Source organism: Acomys minous (assembly GCF_964271855.1).
Source record: "Acomys minous genome assembly, chromosome: 1".
Lineage (NCBI taxonomy): Eukaryota > Metazoa > Chordata > Mammalia > Rodentia > Muridae > Acomys > Acomys minous.
The window spans coordinates 174,005,324-174,024,496 of record NC_140483.1 but is presented as its reverse complement, the minus strand read 5'-3'; the positions used below and the strand labels follow the sequence as shown (position 1 = coordinate 174,024,496).

The 19,173-nt window shown below is 49.3% G+C and overlaps 1 long non-coding RNA gene across 3 annotated transcripts; it reads left to right on the top strand.

Annotated features, from left to right (window-relative positions):
* Nucleotides 1-3,970: 3,970 nt before the first annotated feature.
* LOC311592105 lies at nt 3,971-18,832 on the top strand. 3 transcript variants are annotated; one of them, XR_014777292.1, is made up of 5 exons: nt 3,971-4,056; nt 6,865-7,091; nt 7,709-7,837; nt 13,263-13,327; nt 18,439-18,832. It is a non-coding gene; the product is annotated as an uncharacterized lncRNA (long non-coding RNA). The 3 variants fall into 3 exon arrangements; XR_014777293.1 differs by having other exon boundaries at nt 3,974-4,056; nt 6,880-7,091; XR_014777294.1 differs by having other exon boundaries at nt 3,996-4,061.
* Nucleotides 18,833-19,173: the final 341 nt, after the last annotated feature.

The following is a 19,173-nucleotide window of genomic DNA, read 5'->3' as shown; positions in this document are numbered from 1 at the left end:
ATTAAGACACTCTCATGAGCTTGTGAATACCTCCAAATGCTACCACTTTATGAGTCAGGATTCACCATCTCAACTATGGGCAACTCAAACAGTTCCAACTGCCACTTTCCTGAGTTATTCCACCGTGTTAAACTGTTTAAAAAAACAAAACAAACAAACAAACAAAAACCCTGCTGATCCAGTCCAGTCTAGTAGTAAAGCTCTGCACTGACCCACAGGTCCCAGCGGAGCTCTAAGCAGTAGGTGGGGCTGCCGAGGACTTCCTCACTATTTCTTCTTCCTCCTCCTTTTCTGCTGACTGCATCCTGGCTCCTTGGTGTGGGAGTGAGGGAGTCCCCAGGTAGAAATGTTGGCTCTATCTTCTGGAGTACACTTTTAAAAAAATTAAATACTTTAAAAATTTTTACATATACATTTATATTATTACACATATACAATAAACTACCTATAGCAAGCAGGAAGCAGTCAGGAATTATATAAATGCTACATTCTTAGTGTTTTGGCTATTTGTATTTGGCAACCCTGAAGAAAATGTCTTTCCTATCTTGGTGCATCTGAAATTCTGAATGTAAATCAGTATCTATCCTGTCTCGTCATTATCAACTTAAAACATCTATCTAGACTTAAAAACGTCTTAACCCCTAAACAACTAAACTTGATTATAAAACTAAACTATCTGGTCTTTGACCCCATCAGAGACTTGAGAAGGAATAAAATTAATTACCTGAGTATATGGAATACACTTTTTAAAAATAGATCCTTCAGGGTACTCTGCTATGCCTTTCCTTGGCCTGGGAGACACAGTCTCATTGACATATTCTAACCTGGCCTTCTTTCTGGGCCACCACCATCCTCGTAGCTGGAGTTGCCTTGCCTCTTAGCTGGAGACCTTGTCAAGACCAGATCGACACTACTGAAGCTTTACCCGTGTCCTCTCTCCGTTGTCATGCTCCTCCTGTCCCCTCCCCCACGCTGCCCTCCAGCCTCTCACCTTCAGATCTCTCCAGGTAGAGGCCAGCACAGCAGAAAGTTCCCCAATCATGGGGTCACTGCAGCTTCTGTCGTGGGCTCACTCAACTTCATTGCTCATGGCATGAAGATTGGAATTTCCGCAGGACTCGGCCAGAACTGAAGTCAGTTTCTTCCTGTGGGGAACCCCCACATCTGGCTGGAACTGGAGAGCCCCTCTCTCTGCTCTGGAGCCTGGAACTCAGTGCGCCGCCTCTCAGGAATCACTTCCATCAGTGTCACCAGTCCCCATCTATGCCTTGCAGAAAGTGGGTGGCTTAAGGGACCGCTGTACTTCAAGCTTGCTGCCTGAGGAGTGTAAACAATACGTAGCCTCCCAGGCGGTTTTAAGTGGCTATCTAAAGGTTTTATTTTGTTCGCATCACAGCCTTAAATATTTACAAAGTGTGTAATTTCTGGTATGTTGAACTTATGTTTTAGAATTTTTTCATCAAAATCCTTATAACAATTTTTTTTTGAGAGAAGGCCTCAAAAAAATTAGCTAACTTGCTAAACCAGGACTTTTATTTTTAAAAAAAATGAAAATTGAGCTTTCTCATTTCAGTTTGATAATCCATATTTGTAATGTACTGAAGACATCTCCATTCTAGCCTGAAGATAGGCAGGTGGGGAAACGGGCTGAAGGAAAAGTGGGCAAGCAGGGATGTGGGCAATAGAGCCAGCAGGGAGGTAGGAAGGCAGCAAGGAGGACAGGCAGAGAGGTGGGCAGGAGGGCTGATGGGAAGGTAAGCCTGTGGGGACGTGAGCAGGCAGGGAGGTTGGAGGTGGGCAGTCGGGGAGGAACAGGGTTTTGCAAGGATATGCTACTTGTATTAAATAGTCCTTCCTTTGATTCTTGCCAGACTCTTTCTTGGAATCCTATGCTTGGTGCCCTGGGGGTTTTATAGCCCAGGGAAGTGGAAAAGGCAGCTTCAAGATGGTCAGGACCTTTATTTTGTGGGAAACTAGAAACCACCAGTATATGCCCAGACAGATTGGCTGTTTGAGGGAGAGTGGCTAGAAAACAGTGTCCTCCAAGTTAGGTCTGGGCAGCAGTTTTGGGAAAGTGTGTCTAGAGGTGCCCACTGGAAGTCTACTGGCCTAGTGGTGGCTGGACCCTCTCTGGTCCTTTGGCAGGTGCTGCACAGGTGGCTTAACACTGCTAGGCAGAATCTGGCGCCATAGAACCCTCAGCCTCAGAGTAGAGCTAGCTCTCTTTTGAGATGGGAATGACAGAAAAGTCCCCTCTGACCATCGAGGTTGGCTCACAAGAGGCTGAGCAAAGCCTGTGGACCACAATCCCACACAGTGGAGAGTGAGCCATCAGAGTCTCCTCCGCTGCCATTGTCCCTGCTCCTGCTCCTCCCTGTGTGGGAAGGGGTGTGATGGGGAATTCTGGGCTGAGCAACCATTTCCGTGTGGTCAGGGCTTTGGTGTGGGCGGCAGTGGGAGACACAGCTGGCCAGCAGGGGCTGGGGGATGTCTCTAGGGGACAAGGCCTGGGCCAGGGCACAGTGTGTCAGCCAAGTGGAATCCCGGAGGCCCCATTTTCAAAGCCATTTTCAGGGCTGAGCTATTTCTTTGTCTGCACTTGAGGACCCCCCACTTGCCGCCTCAGCCTGGGAAAATGTGTGCAGCCAGGGCCACCACCGTGGCCTCTAGAAGCAGTGGGAGTGGAGCAGGCAGCTGCTCCTTACTGAGCCTCCAAGGAATTGGCTCTCTGGCCCATCACCAGCCTCATGCTGGAGTTGGCTTCTGCCTGGGTGGTAAGAGTGGACAACACAACCATGTACTTGGTCCAATTGGCCTGTCATACTTCCCTGGTCGCTCACCATGCAGGAGGGGGTGGATGCCCTGGGTACCACTTACCATGCAGGAGGGGGTGGATGCCCTGGGTACCACTCACCATGCAGGAGGGGGTGGATGCCCTGGGTACCATTCACCATGCAGGAGGGGGTGGATGCCCTGGGTACCACTTACCATGCAGGAGGGGGTGGATGCCCTGGGTACCACTCACCATGCAGGAGGGGGTGGATGCCCTGGGTACCATTCACCATGCAGGAGGGGGTGGATGCCCTGGGTACCACTCACCATGCAGGAGGGGGTGGATGCCCTGGGTACCACTCACCATGCAGGAGGGGGTGGATGCCCTGGGTACCACTCACCATGCAGGAGGGGGTGGATGCCCTGGGTACCACTCTCCTCACTTATCCTTCAAATGCTTACTTAGGATTGTAGGACCTTGGTGAGCTCCTCAGTTGCTCCAAGCCTCACTCTCCTCTCCAGAAGTGGATCTGGTATTTGGGATTAAGTGAATAAAATGAGATCAAGAGTACTGAGGTATCTGGCTCACCACATGGGCCCAGTGACATGGAGATGTCTGTTGAGTCTTCCCTGGCCCAGTATGTTAACATTCCTGCCCCTTCCTCCATACCCCACCTCACCCCAATGCCCTAAGCAGAAGTGCCCATGGCAGCACTTACCCTGGAGAACCAATGGTCAGGCCACCAGAACATGTAGGGTTTATAGGCTTTTGGGGGGGGGGGGTTGGGATGAAAACAGAGGAAGAAGAAGCTGAATTGTGGCCTAGCAGAGGGCTGTCTGGCCTGAGACTGAGATTTTTGTGGTGTCAAGACCCTCTGCCAGGCTCCACCACACCACACACTGTGCCAGGCAGTAACAGTCAAGCTTTAGGGGAGGACTTTTAACACTTCTGATTCTATGACTGCCTCAGGATGCAGACTCAGTAGGCCTAGGGGATAGCCTGGGCTATTGTCTCCCTGGGCGAGTCCTCATGGAGGTTTGGGTAGGGATGGGTTCAATCCATGAGGTCATCCTCCAATACTGCTGTACTAGATGAAAGCCTCTACGACATTGAAGGTGTGCTGGACTCTGTAATAGGGATGGCTGGGGGAATTGTGGGTAAACAGTGGGAGGAGGAGGCAGGAGATGAGAGTTCCACCTAGTCCACTGTCATGGCAACACCAGGACTTAGTCCAAGCTTGTGCCGAATACCTAAGAAGTGCTGGACTGACTCATGGCTCTTAGGTGAGGTAAGATCCCTTTTACTTCTGTCTGAAGCTCTGCCCAGGCTCTGAACCACAAAGCTCCTGGATCATTGTCCATCACCTGAAGGACCAGTCATTGCTCATGCAACCTCCAGACTCCCAACTCCTGGAAACATAAGGCTGGCAGTGTCGGTCATGGGTGGACACTAGCCCAATCAAAGGCCTTATTTGTTTATTTCTTTCCCTTCAGGGACATATAAAAGCCTTCCTTCAGGAAACCTGTCTCTAATGGTCCCTCAGGCCTCAGTTTACCATCTACTTGTAATAGGTTTTCTCTTCTCTCTCTCTCTCTCTCTCTCTCTCTCTCTCTCTCTCTCTCTCTCTCTCTCTCTCTCTCTCTCTCTCTCCTTTCTTTCCCCGCCTCAGCATCTATGGTCCCCAGCCTCCTTGGGTGCAGATGAGGTAATCTGTCTGGATGATGGTGTAACAGTTAATAGCTTGGCTTTGCGGTCTGAGAAACCTGGACTAGAATCTAATTCTACCAATGTGAAACTCTAAAGGCAACATCTCTCTTCACCTAGCCCCAATCTCCTCATGCAAACAGAAGTGTTAATCTTCTCCCATATGACCTGTCCCAAGGACTGAAAACGATAAAGAGATAGTACTTACAAAGTACTGGATTTTTGTTTATTTAATTTCAATTATACTTATTTGGTTTTTGTTTGTTCATTTGGTTGGTTGGTTTGGTTTTTTGAGAGTGGATCTTTCTTGCTACATGAGTCAGGCTGGGTTTAGAACCGACATCCTTCTGCTCCTACCTCCTGACATCTAGATTTCAGTGCCATCCGGGTTCACCATGCCTAAACTAGCACTGGGACTTTATTCCTAAGAGGCAGTCTGAACCCGGAGCTCTGCACATGCTAGTCACTGTGATTGTTAGTAATGTGTTTCATCTACACATTCACATGTCTCCCATGTGTCACGTGCTAAGCCAGCTTCTGGAGACCCCTGAAGAGGAGACCTCTGTGCTATGGGACCACTCACAGGACAAGTATCATCATGAAGGTTCCACTAGGAGGATGGTACTCTCAATGGTCTGAACTAAGACTGGGGGCAGGGGTGGCTTCCATTAGGGAAGATTGGAGAATACTTGAGTAACTCCTGTCCTGGAAGGGAGGGTCCCGTCCCATCCAGGGTTGAATATGGATGCTTGGGAAGGGGCTGAAAATTCTGCTCAGTGAAAAGAACTCTTCCTTGTCCATGGCACTCAGTCCTTCAAATGGTGTTAAAAGCCATGTCTCTGTCCTTGGGAAGGCTTGCATAGGGACCTCAACATGTGTCAGATGGGGTGCTTACAGGATTCTTAACACAGTAACCTGGCTGTGGACTGCCAGGCAATCAGACTACCTATGGATCTCAGAAGAACGGTGATGGCATAGCAGTGTCAAGTGACATGTGGAGCCGGAGATTTGCTCCCTTCTTGCTGTCGTAGTCCTGTGATGATCCGAAGCAAGCTTGCAGCAGCCACACAGCAAGCACACTGGAGAGACCTGTGCTATGTTCCCCAAAGCTAGTCTTATTGTTAAAAGTGCATACATGATACACTGAAGCAAACACTAGGCACAGAGGAATTGGAATCCTCAGTGTGGACTAGATCCTCCACCTTCCAAACCAGGTACCCGAGCCTGCAGATCAAGCACATTACCTTCCGTGGACTCTCAGCTGGATTAGTGGCAGCACCAATGGCATCAAATGCAGCTCGTATTGAATCAGAAACTGCACCGCACCCGGTAAATCACCTAAATCAATCCGGCATTATGAGTTTGCAATGGCAGTCTCCGTGATATGCTTAACAGAGGATGCGTTAGAGCCGCTGGAACATTTAAACAATTGCCTATGGCAACAAACTCAATACACCTATCGCTAGAACTGGACCTACCACCCAGACACACACCGCAACCAGCCTCACCCGCCTGCCCACTAGGAGTCCTTTCTCCTCCTGAAACATGCTGAGGTGAGCAAGGGGGCCAGGTCACAGCTCAGGAGACACTGGTGGGGAATCTCCGGCAATAGTAACAGTCCAGATGTGGTGCAGCCGGCAGGCAGCAAACATTTTTTTTTTTTTGCTTAACCTGCACAGTTCTTCAAAAACAGTGCATGTTTCAAGATTTAAAAAGTCACAGCAAACACACACACACACACACACACACACACACACACACACACTAAAAAAAAAAACACTAAATTTTTAGCTTCTTGTAACAGAAATAAAACTTGGTAGTTACAAGCTGTACCTCGACTCTCAGTTAAGCCTAACACTAGTAGCCACCACGGCCAGGCATGGTTTCATACACTGTTCTTTGCTACATCCATCACTAATGGCTCATGACAACCTTACTGTGATACATAGTGACAGACTATCACTTCTACTCGGGGACTCAGAGGACACAGAAAGGGCAGGTGACACATGCAAATCACACAGGTGGCAGTGAGGGGGACAGATATGTGGCAGCTAGCCCACCAAAGATGATACAGAAGAGAGCCTGCTCTAAGGTTCTCAGATGTGGGCTTGCAACCTCAGGCATGGCAGGCTCTGGGAAGGGGCGTGGCTACAGGATGGCCCAGTCAGTCCTGCCACCATTACAAGTTTGAGGGCAACATGAGCTACATAGCAAGACCATCTTAAACAACAAGTCTGGATAGGGCTAAGGATTTAACTCAGTAATGCAGCATGAGGCAGGCCTGGGTTTGGTCCTTGGTATTAGAAAAAAAAAACCCTTTGGTGTATTAGGATAAAAAAGTCTATCAGGGCACTGATCAGTCATAGACCTATTTCCTTCATTTGTAGCCAATTTGTCCTCAGGGTCAGGATTGCTTGAAATCAACCATCAGTTATGAAACGGGAAGACAGCCTGGATGAACTGAGGCAGTCTAGCAAATGCAGAGCCTCAGGGCAGGTGTTTCTAGAGTGCAGACAGGGAAGATGGCCCAGAGATGGCAAAGAGAGGAAAGCTGGACACTTAGCTCATATCCAAGCACAAGACAACAAAGCCCAGAGGAGAGAAACCATCCCTGGTAAGTGAGTAGTGTCGTGGGCATGGGGATGCGGAGAGGGAGGGGCTAGAGAGGCTGCTGAGAATATGGGGAGAGGCCTTGTTAAAGACACTCAGCTATGGTTTATAGTGGCCCAGTGTAGGGGAGGTGGAATAAGATTAGCCGATTGCAGGGCTATGGGGAAATAAGAAGTCCAGACGTGGGGTGGCCTGGAGGTCCTGGACATAAACAGTTGGCAAAGGGCACAATGAAATGGAAAGGATTTACCTTCCGTGTCCTGATTTCAGATGTTACCCATTACTTCTGCCACTTTCTAGTTTATAAAGTAGGCTTTGTCTGAACGGGACAATGTTAAGAACCCACGAACATTTCTGAGTGTGTAGTGTGTGTGTGTGTGTGTGTGCACATATGCACATGTGCACTACCACTATGTTGCTTCAATGATGGGGGACACCGGGGGGTTTCATAGCTGGGACTGACACAGTGCTTGGCATTGCTTGGAAACTCACTGGGCCATGTGGAGAAGCGACCGAGGTGATGCAAAGTGAGAGTCAGGGGCCATTCTGAGGGGTGAAAGGGGAGATAGGCCTTCCAGTGTCACACTTTCTGCAACAACTCCCATGTCACTGTGCTCCCAGCCCTCCCCACCAGTAGGAACTATCAGAGAGGAGGTCCAGGCCGGACTGTATTCCTTACAGGATGGTCTGCGGAGTTATGGCGCTGTCCTGGCAGACATGGAAGACAATGCTCATCACACTCTCTCCAAGGTATGTGCTTAATACCCTGAAACCGGAATCCTACCGAGGGTGGACACACTCCATCATTGCACTTGTACCTGGGTGGAAGTGTTGGTTTCTTCAAAGTAAATACTAAGTAAAGCGCAGCTTATGACCCCATGCTCTGATTTTGCTTTTGAATGTAGCAGAGACTCCAAAAAGGATGTATACTGGCCATTTACCCTAGAAGTCCTGCCCTGGGCAATGTAACGGTCAAGGCTGTCACACAAGGCTCACCAAGGCAGTGTCTTCTTGGGTCTATCTCCGGAATCCTTGAGACTATAAACAAACCAAAGAAAATAAAGCTGGCAGCGTTTCCATGCATTGGCAGTGCATGTCACCCAGCTTTGGGCAAGCTGAGTCCAGATGACAAGTCAGTTTTCAAAGAGAGCCCAGAGGAAGCCAGGATCTCTATGAACTCTGCCCTTTGGGTCTCATGGGGTCTTAGATAACCTGGTCAGCACTGGCAAGGCTGCAAATGAGGATGTGTGTCACTCCTCAGCTCCACTGTTGCTGCTGGGTGGGAAACAGGTGAAGAAAGGAGCGAAGAAAAGGGTGACTCACCTAGTGGAGGCCGAGCCAGGCAACAAGGAGGGTCTGGCCTGAGTTGGGCAGACCGGTGGCTGGTAATGGAGGCTCTCTCAGAGTTCCAAAACCACGAGAGGAAGATGCAGCAACCTTGTTTTGTCCTGGCAGACAAAATGTTCCTTAGTGGACCCCGGGTTCCCCAGATCAGGTGAAGAGGGAACCCCACTGAGAAAGGGAGTCTGTCATTTTATCTCTATCTCAGAGGCTATCCAGAAGTGACAGACTTCGACCTTAGGAGCAGGATTTCACAGATAGGATCAGAATACAGCACCCAAGGGCCAAAGACCCAGGCTAATCCCACCTCTGCCTGAGCAAAAAGCAAAGACGTCACCGTCTGGACTCTCTGCAAATGAGGGCATGCCTGGCCAGCCTGGACCACCACAGCTAGCAGCTAGAGTGCCAAGGTCCCTGCGTCTTCCTGCCAGGAGGATCTGACCAGGCACTCCCCTGGGAAATAGACCCATCCATATGCATTCGGAAAACAACTCTTCCTCAGATCACCATCATCACGTGCCCCCCCCCTCCATTGTGTTAGTCATTTTTTTGTCACTGTGACAAAAGTTCTGAAAGAAATGATTTCAAAGAAAGGGGGATAGAGTATGGTTTGAAGTTTCAGGGTTTTCGATCCGTGGTGGACTGGCCTCGCAGCTGTTGGGCCAACAGCTCAGTACAGCTGGAAAGGGGAGAGGGAAGGAAGACAAAGTAGAGGAGGAGGAAGAGGAGGAAGAGGAGGAGGAAGGGGAAGAGGAGGAAGAGGAGGAGGAGGAAGAGGAGGAGGAGGAGGAGGAGGGGAGGCCCGGGCAGTGGCCAGGCACAACACATACCCTTGTAGTCACGCTTACTGCCTCCAACCAGCCCACGTGTTAATGGCTCATTCATTAATAAACCTAACACGGATCAAGTTAGTGTCCTTATGATCCAGGTGACTTCACTAGCCCCTCCAGCTGGGATAAAGCCTTCAGCACATGCACATTTGGGGTGGTAGGGGAAGTGGAGAATGTGGAGGACCACACCCTGCCCCATCACACACATAGATTGCGAGAGGAAGAAGTTGTACCTTAAATTCTTACAAAAAGAAGAGGGAAACTGATCCCAAATCTTCCATGAGGGGAAAATGTGCACTTTCCACGCAGCAGCCTTGGTCCCTGGCAAAGGCAGTGGGTGCTGCACAGATGAGTAGAACGCACGGCATCAAGTCTGGATGCTGCTAGGAGTGTGGTGTGTAGCAGCCCTTTTGTGGTCAGTTAGATACCAGCCTAGCAACATTCTTGGGTGTTAGTGTGGGTCATTGCAATGTCTGTTTCCCTTTCTTTTCCAAGTAGCCTTCTACATGGCTAGAAGAAGTGGGTAGAAACGCTCTAATTCAGGCTAGCTCTTCCAAAGGAGAACACCCCCCACTTCCCAGCCCCTTCCTAGGTCCCTGTGCTTCACACAATCAGCGGCTTGGTGTTCGAGAGCTCTGGTTGTTCATAGACATGGCTTGGCTCGTGCCCACAAGTCAGCCAGACTTCATGCTGGTTCTGAGCTGAGTCTGGTCCTCACCCCATTAATCCTGTGCTGCCCAGGAAAGGCCTTGTAGCAGGCTGCTCCCAATAGCCATGAGTGCACATAAAGGAGAATCTAAGACTAGGTACTGGTGGACCCCCCCACCCCCCACACACATAGTAGAGGAAAGGAAAAGGGGGAGGATTGAAAACCAGAACAGCAAGGCCAGGACCTAGTGTTGGCTAAAGGTGGGAAGCTGGCAGAAGGAAATGACATTGCCACGTTGGCCACCTGAGTGAAAGGGAAACGGTGTCATCTTTTTTCAGTTCCTGCCATCCTAGGATCTTGATTTAGTTCCATGTCTACCTTTTGCTATGAAACAGCTAAAGCTCTTCTCGATTTACAGACTACAAATACCTGAAGCTTAGATGCACTTTACTTGCCTAACCAAGATCCCAGAGTTAACAGAGACGGAGGAGCCAGGCTTGCACACAGACTTGACTGTGCCCTCTAGGACCTAGAAGTGAGTGAGAGGTCCTCAGGGCTGGTTCCAGGTGTGCTACAGAGGAGGTGTAGACAGGATGTAACTAACACCCCAGGAGACAAACAGCTCCACCACATAAGGAGGCTCTAATTCAAGGAGGCTGCTTCCCACAGTACCTACCCAACTCTGAGCATATCCAATCTCCACCTGGAAAAAGACACTCACATCCTTGAGTGCTTGGTGGTGGGCTGTCTTGGTTCTGGGAAAACTGGGTACATCTGGTATGCTCTGGGGCTATGCAGGTTGCAAATGCTCTCTGACCAGCCTCTCTCCCTTGAGCTGCGAGCAGAAGCAGCTGGAGGCAGGTGGGGTTTGCCTGGTCCCCTCACTGCCACAGGGACCCAGCCCTCCTCCTCCCTTCCCTGCCTGTCCTCTGCAATTAGCAGTCTACCACCCAGATGTAGCAGACAGCCTGAACTTTTCTGCCTTGAGCAGCCTTCCACTCCTGAAGCCCCTGGAGATTCTCAAAGGTCACAAGAAAAGGGCTGCTTCTCTGGGTTTCAACGTATTTGTCTGCAGGACTGCTGCATTCAAGGTACCCTGTTAGCATAGAAGGGTTGAAGGATTCTAATACATTGAGGCTACAAATGTGCGTTAAAAGGACTATGGCCCTATCCGTCATGTCCCCAGCTGGCACTGCTGTAGGTTCAGGACTTCTCAACTGTTGTTTAGTTATAGAGTCTTATTCAAGTAATATTGCATATAGAAGTCTAGTTGGTAAAAATAAACAAGAGTGAGCCATCTCTGCCTAGAGATGAGTAGATGTTGGGAGGCTTGGAGTTCAGAGCTGTTGTCTCCAGGGCCCTTCCTTGGCCTAACAGCAGAACCAAAGGCTCCGACCCAGTTTCCCAGCCATCTGGAAACCACAGTGCCACCCCAGACCTTTCGATCCACAAGGAAGGGAACTACATTCCAAAGATAATGGAACCTTTCTGCCTTCTCAACAACAAACAAAAACCCAGACAACAGCAGCAACAACAACAACAACAACGAAGAGTTGGCTTGAGTTTACTGAACTTGGAAACCCAAGCTCCTCTTGGGACAGTCTAGTTGGAAGTCTTCCTTTATCATACTAACTTACCAGTTGCTAAAAACATAGACTCAGATAGGCTGTCAAATTAAGTTTACTAAGAAAATACTAAGTGCCTCATGCTATGCTCAAGATGCTGTGCACAGCGCACCATGAAAGGCCCTGTCAGTGGCCACCCCGAAGGAATAGAAAAAAAGAGACCCCTCCCCCAAGTATGGCTGGGTGCTAGGACAGCTTGTATAAAGTGCTATTGTGTGGTGGTTTAAAAGAGTATATGGCCCCCATAGACTCTTATGTTTGAGTGCTTGGCCCATTGGGAGCGGTGCTTTCAGGAGGTGTGACCTTGTGGCTTTGAGCTCTCAGACACTCAAGCTAGGCATAGTGTGGCGTTCACTTCTGCTGCCTGTGGATCAAGATGTAGAGCTCTCAGCTCCTTCTCCAGCTCCACGTCTGCCTGTGTTTTCCCGCCATGAAGATAACGGACTAAACTAAACCCCTAAACTATAAGCCAGCCCCAATTAAATGTTGCCTTTTATAAGAGTTGCTGTTGCCTGGGCCGGAGAGATTTCTCAGCAGTTAAGAGCACTGGTTGTTTTTGCAGAGGACCTGGGTTCAATTCCCAGCACCCACATGGTGGCTCACAGCCATCTGTGACTCCAGTCCCAGGGGAACCAACACTTTCTGACTCCCGTGGGCACATGGTACAGATATATTTATACACCGGAGAGAGAGGCAGGGCGTGATTACGGTGTCGCTTCACAGCAATAGAAACCTTAGCTAAGATATATGGTAATGCAAAATTCCCCTTCTTGGTCCAGCCTGGGGAGTGAGGATGAGCTTGTGGCTCGAGTGGCATAGCAGAGGAAGGCGGGGTAGCCTGTGAAGGCCTGAGGCAAAGGGCTTGCTTTCTTTCCAGGAAGTACTAAGGTCCAGACAGGAGCCTGAGAGCAGTGTGATGCGAATGAACCAAATGCACAGCGTGGCGGGGAAAAGAGGCATGCAAGGCAGAGAACGGCTAGAAAGGATGCTGAGGCCTTGGAGGCCAGATTGAGAAACGTAAACTTCATTCCTAGGCAATATAGGAAGCAGGCTTCTAAAAGGAGGGCTATGCAGTTTAGGATGGGCCTTCTGGTGGCTGTGGCCTCGAGGTGCAGCTGGAAGGTTAAGTTAGAATAGTGTTAGAGTGGCCCTGGGAGTTCTGATAAGGGAGGGCCCAGGATGGGCGTGGCTTCCCAGGTAGAAAAGACCAGAAGAACTGAGAAGACACTTTGGGGAAGTGAGACTGGGTTCAGGGAAGGAATGCGGTGCAGAAAAAGACAAGGAAGCCTACAGACGCTATCTGGCAGGCAGGACGTAAAGGCTTGAATAGCTGGTACTGTGTAAAATCTGGAACATGGGCAAACTCAGGAGGCTTGTGGCTAGGGCAGGGAGCCCTGGGTTAGGCTTTCTGTTCATCAGGTCACAGAAGCACACACTGTCCCGCCCCTGACAACTCGCAGGACACCTGCGGAAACCTTTCCAACATGGAGAACCTGTCTTTCCTCCACATGGCCAACAATGGAAAAATTCAGGCACTGGGGGCAAGCTGGAGTGGAGGCCTGTGCGCGGTGACCAGCTCAGGCTCTCCTAAGTGGTCCCATTGGTGGTTCTCAGAGAGTACCAGCAGATGTATTTGTCACAGTGGCTCAGTAGATCCAGAACACAGCAACTGTCGTGAACTTGGGGATTTATACATGGCTACATGATTTTTGTTTGTTTGTTTGTTTCAGAGTCTGGAAAGTCTAAGGTCAAGGTGTTAGCATCTCCAAGGTCTGGTGAAGCCCACTCTCTGGCGGTAAGACATCGACTGTGCCCTCACTTAGTAGAAGGGTCTGTTTTGTGAAGCCCGTAACACCAGTTTGAAGAGCTCTGCTCCCATAACAAATTACCCCCCAAATGCCCACCTTGTAATAGAGCAGCCTCGCGCAGGAGATTAGGTTTCAGCATAGGAATTTGAGGGGACCCGCTCATTCAGACCACAGAATGGAGCCAAGAGAGAAAATGTAGACTGACGTCCCGACCCTGAGAGCACGCTTCCGACCAGTTCCGGAAGCCCAGCAAAGTAACTGCTAAAGTCAGGTCGCCCCCGGCTGCCCTCTCAAAGTAAGGGGTTAAAGATTTCTTTAAAAACCCTACAGTGCCTTGGAAATCAGCCGAATGGCCTTTCCGTACAGCTCCTAATGTCCCGGGTGCACTACCTGGCATTCTGATGAGATATAAATGGTGGGTTTTATGGGCAGCGGCATGGGCCAGTGGGCTAAGGACAGGCCGGGGAGTCAGCAAGGACGCAGCCTGGGCGCCTGGTGACCGCTTGACTCGAGGTGTGACCTTGGGCTGGTTGCTTAACCTGTTTACACCTTAGTTTCCTTGGCTGAAAAATGGGAGTCCTGACACCACCAAGCCTCACAGGGGGGCCATGAGCAGATCTAATTGATGGCTGAAGTGTACCCTGGATGTCTGGAGCTAGTAAACAGCTAAGTAATTACGCGGCGCCTTGAAGCTGGCAGCCCACACGCAGGGCGCTCTTCCCAGGCTGAGGGGCCTCGGAGTGAGGCCCAGAAAGCCTGGCTCAGCTAAACATCAGCCGCTCACCTCGCCAGCACCTCCCGGGTGAGCCTCCCTCAAGGTCATTCTTCATGTCCCGGAGAGCTGTCTCCTCAGGCACTGACGTCTCTTCTCTCAGACCCGTTTTTAACCTTCTTTTCTTGCAAGGTGTGGCTTTTTTCCCCCCTTCTTCTGTAGATTGGCAGTACGGTAAACAGTACCATTCATAGAGTGGCCACTTTGTGTGAGACACTGAGCTAGGTGCTCCCCACAGCTTCTTTGACTGATTCTTCCCTGCAGCGACCTGTGTGGAAGGCTCTGCTGTTCCCAGTCAACAGCTGAGGGCACAGAGTCAGGGAAGCAGGCGATCTGTGTGTCGTGTTCCCAAGAGCCTCTCCACCCCCGGGGCTTGCGTCGTGGATGAACTTACACGACGGTGAACAGTCAAGGATTTGCCCCCAAAGTTCTCTGGCTTCTAGGACCTTAAGCCATCTCTTTCTGCCCTTCCTTGTTGGCCTTTCATTTTATGTGGCATGTACGGTAGAGATAACCAGAAACAAACATTGTCGTTCTGAGGTACAAGGGATCATGCAATCTCTTCTTATTTCTACCCGAACTTACTGTGAGGCTTGGAGCAAGCCACCTGGCTTTTCTAAATACGTTTGTTTCCACTGATATCTTTTTTTTTTTAATTTTTAATTTTTAATTAATTTATTTATTTATTCACTTTACATTGCAAGCATAGCCCCTTCCCTCCTCTTCTCCTGCTCCCAACCTCTATCTCTTTGCCCCCCTCCCATGCCCCTCAGAAAAGGGTAGCCTTCCCCCACAAAGTCACCACAACACATCAAGCCACATCAGGACTGAACTCATCCCCTTCCCTTGTGGCCTGTCGAGGCTGCCCACCCAGAAGGAAGTGAAAGAAGAGCAGGCAGCCGAGTCTGTGTCAGAGACAGCCTCTGCTCCTCTGACTAGGGGAAGCCCTAGCTGCCCATCGGCTACATCTGTGTGAGGGGTCCTAGGTCCAGTCCATGCATGGTCCTTGGTTGGTGCTTCTGCCTCCCCAAGCTCCTCTGGACTCTGGCTAGTTGGCTCTGTTGGTCTTCTTGTGGCGCTCCTGTCTCCTCCAGGTCTTTCTAGCTTTGTCCCCACTTATCTACAAGACTCCCTACTCTTCACCCAATGTTTGGCTGTGAGTCTCAGCAACTGTTTGATCAGCTGCTGGGTGAAGCCTGTCAGAGGACAGCTATGCTAGACTACTGTCTGCAAGCATAGCAGAGTATCATTAATAGTGTCAAGGGTTGGTTTTCTCCCATGGGGTTGGGCCAGGCATTGGTTGGACATTCCCTCTATGTCTGCTCTATCTTTATCCCTGTCCATCTTATAGGCAGGGTAAATTTTGGGTCAAAATTTCTGTGGGTGGGTTAGTGCTCCTTCCCTCCACCAGGAGTCCTGTCCAGTTAGAGGGTGTCCTCTTCAGTCTCCGTGACTCTGGCTACTAGAAGCCTCAACTAGAGTCACCCCCATGTCCTCTCAGAAGCCTACCCTGTCATAGCTCTCAGAAATGCCTCTGCTCATGGTTTCTCTTCTCTCTGCAGGCCCTCTGTCCTCCCTCCTCCACTCTCCCCAGGTTTGGTCTCCACCCTCATTTCTTTCCGGGCTCCCTCTCCTACCTTGTTCCCGCTCTTCAACATCTTCTGCCGTCTATTCTATTTCCCCTTCTGAGTGACATTTCGGCATTCTCCCTTGGGTCCTCCTTGTTACTTATCAAACAATCCAATTTAAAAATGGGATACAGATCTAAACAGAGAATTCTCAACAGAGGAATCTCAACTGGCCGAGAAGCACTTAAAGAAATGCTCAGCATCCTTAGTCATCAGGGAAATGTCAATCAAAATGACTATGAGATTCCATCCTACACCCATCAGAATGGCTAAGATAAAAAACTCAAGTGACAGCACATGCTAGTGAGGATATGGAGAAAGGGGAACACTATTGGAAGTACAAACTTGTACAACCACTTTGGAAATCAATCTGGTGCTTTCTCAGAAAATTGGGAATAACTATTCTTCAAGATCCAGCTACACCAGTCCTGGGCATATACCCAAAAGATGTTTTACCACACAACAGGGACATTTGCTCAGCTATGTTCATAGCAGCTTTATTCATAATAGCCAGAATCTGGAAACAACCTAGATACCCCTCAACTGAAGAATGTATAAAGAAACTGTGGTTATATTTACACACTGGAATACTATAATCAGCTATTAAGAACAAGGAAATCATGCAATTTGCAGGCAACTAGATGGAGCTAGACAATATCATCCTGAGTGAGGTAATACAGACCCAGAAAGACACATGGTGTGTACTTACTTATAAACAGATTTTAGCCACATAGTACAGGATAAACACACTACAGTTCTCTGATGTCTCTTCAGTTCTGTGTAATTCTGACTGCAGCAGGGCTATGAATTATAGCCAGGACACCTACTTCCTGTGTATTCTAATATAAAATAAAAATATTAGATAGCTGCTGTCCCTGGCTGGAGTAAATGATCTCACAGATAGAGAATATTTCATATGTAATGCTCTGTTATATCACACGTGGGTATACAAACACTCCCCCACACATACACACATGCTCAAACACACAGACACACAGACATACATGCACATATGTTCAAACACACACACATACACACACAAACACACACACACACACACACACACACACACACATACACATGAAACATGCTCATGCATGCACACAATGGGCCAGGCCTCATGCTAGGAAGAGAAGCACATCTCTGTCCCCAGGAGCATAGCAGAGTCCTGGGGACACATGAGCAGCCAGTTCTTGAGTGATGCGGATCATAAACTGAGACATGTAGTCTCTTGTCATTTGAGGTCTGCTTGATGGCATTGTCCGTAGGCAGGAGTTTCTGAACTGTGCTCCAAGGACTGCTGCCTGAGACATCAGGTGACCCATCAGTCCCTCTAAGGAGGGACAAAAAGAGAGGTGGGTACAGGCATGTGTTTTTCAAATCATGTCAGGAGGTTTACCTTAGCTGTTGGCAGAGACCCTTCTACTACGTATATACAGAGTCCTAGGGAAGCCACTGGCCCACCCCTCCTGGAGCTGAGACATGACGTTAGACTTCCTAGCTGCTCTAGGAAGACATGGAGAATCTGAAGGGACAGCGGTCACCATATCCCCACTGTAAGCTGGCAGACTGATGACAAGACTGTTTAGTTCTATGTTCCAAAAACTGTTGATGATATTGTGGCATTTAAATGCTTAACTGCCCAAATTCAGGACAGGCTGGGCATCCTTATCCTTGTTTGAGTGTCGCTAGGATGTCGACAGTAGTGCATGCCTGCTACTACACCCCATCCCTGCCCCTCTGTGAAGGCCATGCTTTTAGATGACATTTTTCATGCTTCTCAAATAGCCCCTTTCTCACTTCTCCTAACACCTCAAATGAAAGGCTAATCAACAGTATAGTCCTCCGTGAACCCAAGGGTAAGGCCAGAGAGCACCCTCCATTCTTCTCCTCCCAAATCCCGTGGCTCTGTGCAGCACAACCACGTGTTATGCCCCTGCCTCTGAGCCCCTAGGAGAGGAGCTGCAAGAACTCGAGCCTCTGTTAAAGCCTGCCTTCCTGGACCTTTCTAGGTAAATGGGATCAACCATCACTTCCTATTAGCACAACTTGGCCTTTCCAGCACTGACGGGCAGCCACAGGCTGCTTCCTGGATCACTTAGAGTCATAAAAAAAACTGTGCTGTGGGTTCCTCCTGCATCATGGAGGGCTCTAGGGAACAGCCAGAGAAGGCTGGAGGAAAGTTCTGTGTCTTCCACTAAATCGCATCCTTACTCAGTGGCCCTCCCCCAGGCTCAGCCTTCCATGCTAGCTCAGATCTCACTCCTTAAGGTGGTACCTGGAGGCTTTCAAGGACAGGGATAGTGAGTCACAGCAGATAAAGGGAATAGCAGCTGCCAACCTCCAGAGCCAAGAAGTGCTCTCAGCTTCTGTGTAATCCTGCACTGACTGACACTAAGTTTAAAGACAGAATTAACTAATGTGTTCAAGGTCATAAGAGGGACAAAACTGGGATTCCATGGGCCATGTGCTTCTTGCTTTCCCAGGAGCCTGTCTACGAGGAGGGCCCTGTCAGGTGAATTAGGCCAGTGGGAGTAATTCCTTCTAGAGAGCAACATCAGGGCAGAGTTACTAGTGTGTGCTGTGGGGCAGTCACAGGGACCCACCCAGGCCCTCAGTGTCAATGGCAAACACACAGAATGTATTCCTCTCCATTGAAAAGGACCTGTACAACACTCTTCCCTCTTCTCTTCTCCAGGCAGAGCCGTAGAGGCTTCAGCTATGTGTCTGCCTCTGTCATACACAGAGAGCAGGGTGGATGCTGGACCCATAACTGAAGGAACGCTACACCAGAGCTCTGATGTAGAGCCATTGTTAGCTGGTCTGAAAGCAAACATAGGAGGGGACCATCTGCAGACCAGCCCCTCCCTTCCCACCATGGATGTTGCACACCATAGGCATGTTGTACACAGAGGCTGGTGGTCAGGCCACTCTGACAGAAGTGCATCACTATTGCAGAAGGTTCCAGAGATGGCCTGAGTGCTGGAATCCTTCCTAGAATGAAGCCTTTCCTCCCTCATTCTTTGAGTACAAGTTTCTACCAAAGGAGAGCGGATGGAGAAATGAAAAAAAAAAATCAGGGTTGGGTTTAGACAGAGAGAAAAAAGTGCTCAGAATGTCAATATGTTCATCTTGGCAAAGCTTAGCGAAATATTGGATTATGATAAGTTTTTCTTTGTTTGTGTGTTTGTTTGTGGTAGAAACACACACACACACACACACACACACACACACACACACACACACACACACAGAACGGCCTTTAGGAAGGTGCTTCTGCACCTGTGGGCTATTCCTGGAGTGTAAGTACCCTTAGGGAACATCACAGTTATGTGGGCATGGCCTTTCATTCTCTCTGTCCCTCCAAGTCCTGAAGGCTTCTGGACTACTTTTGATTTGTGTTTCTTTTCATGCAAACATCGCCTCTTTCTTT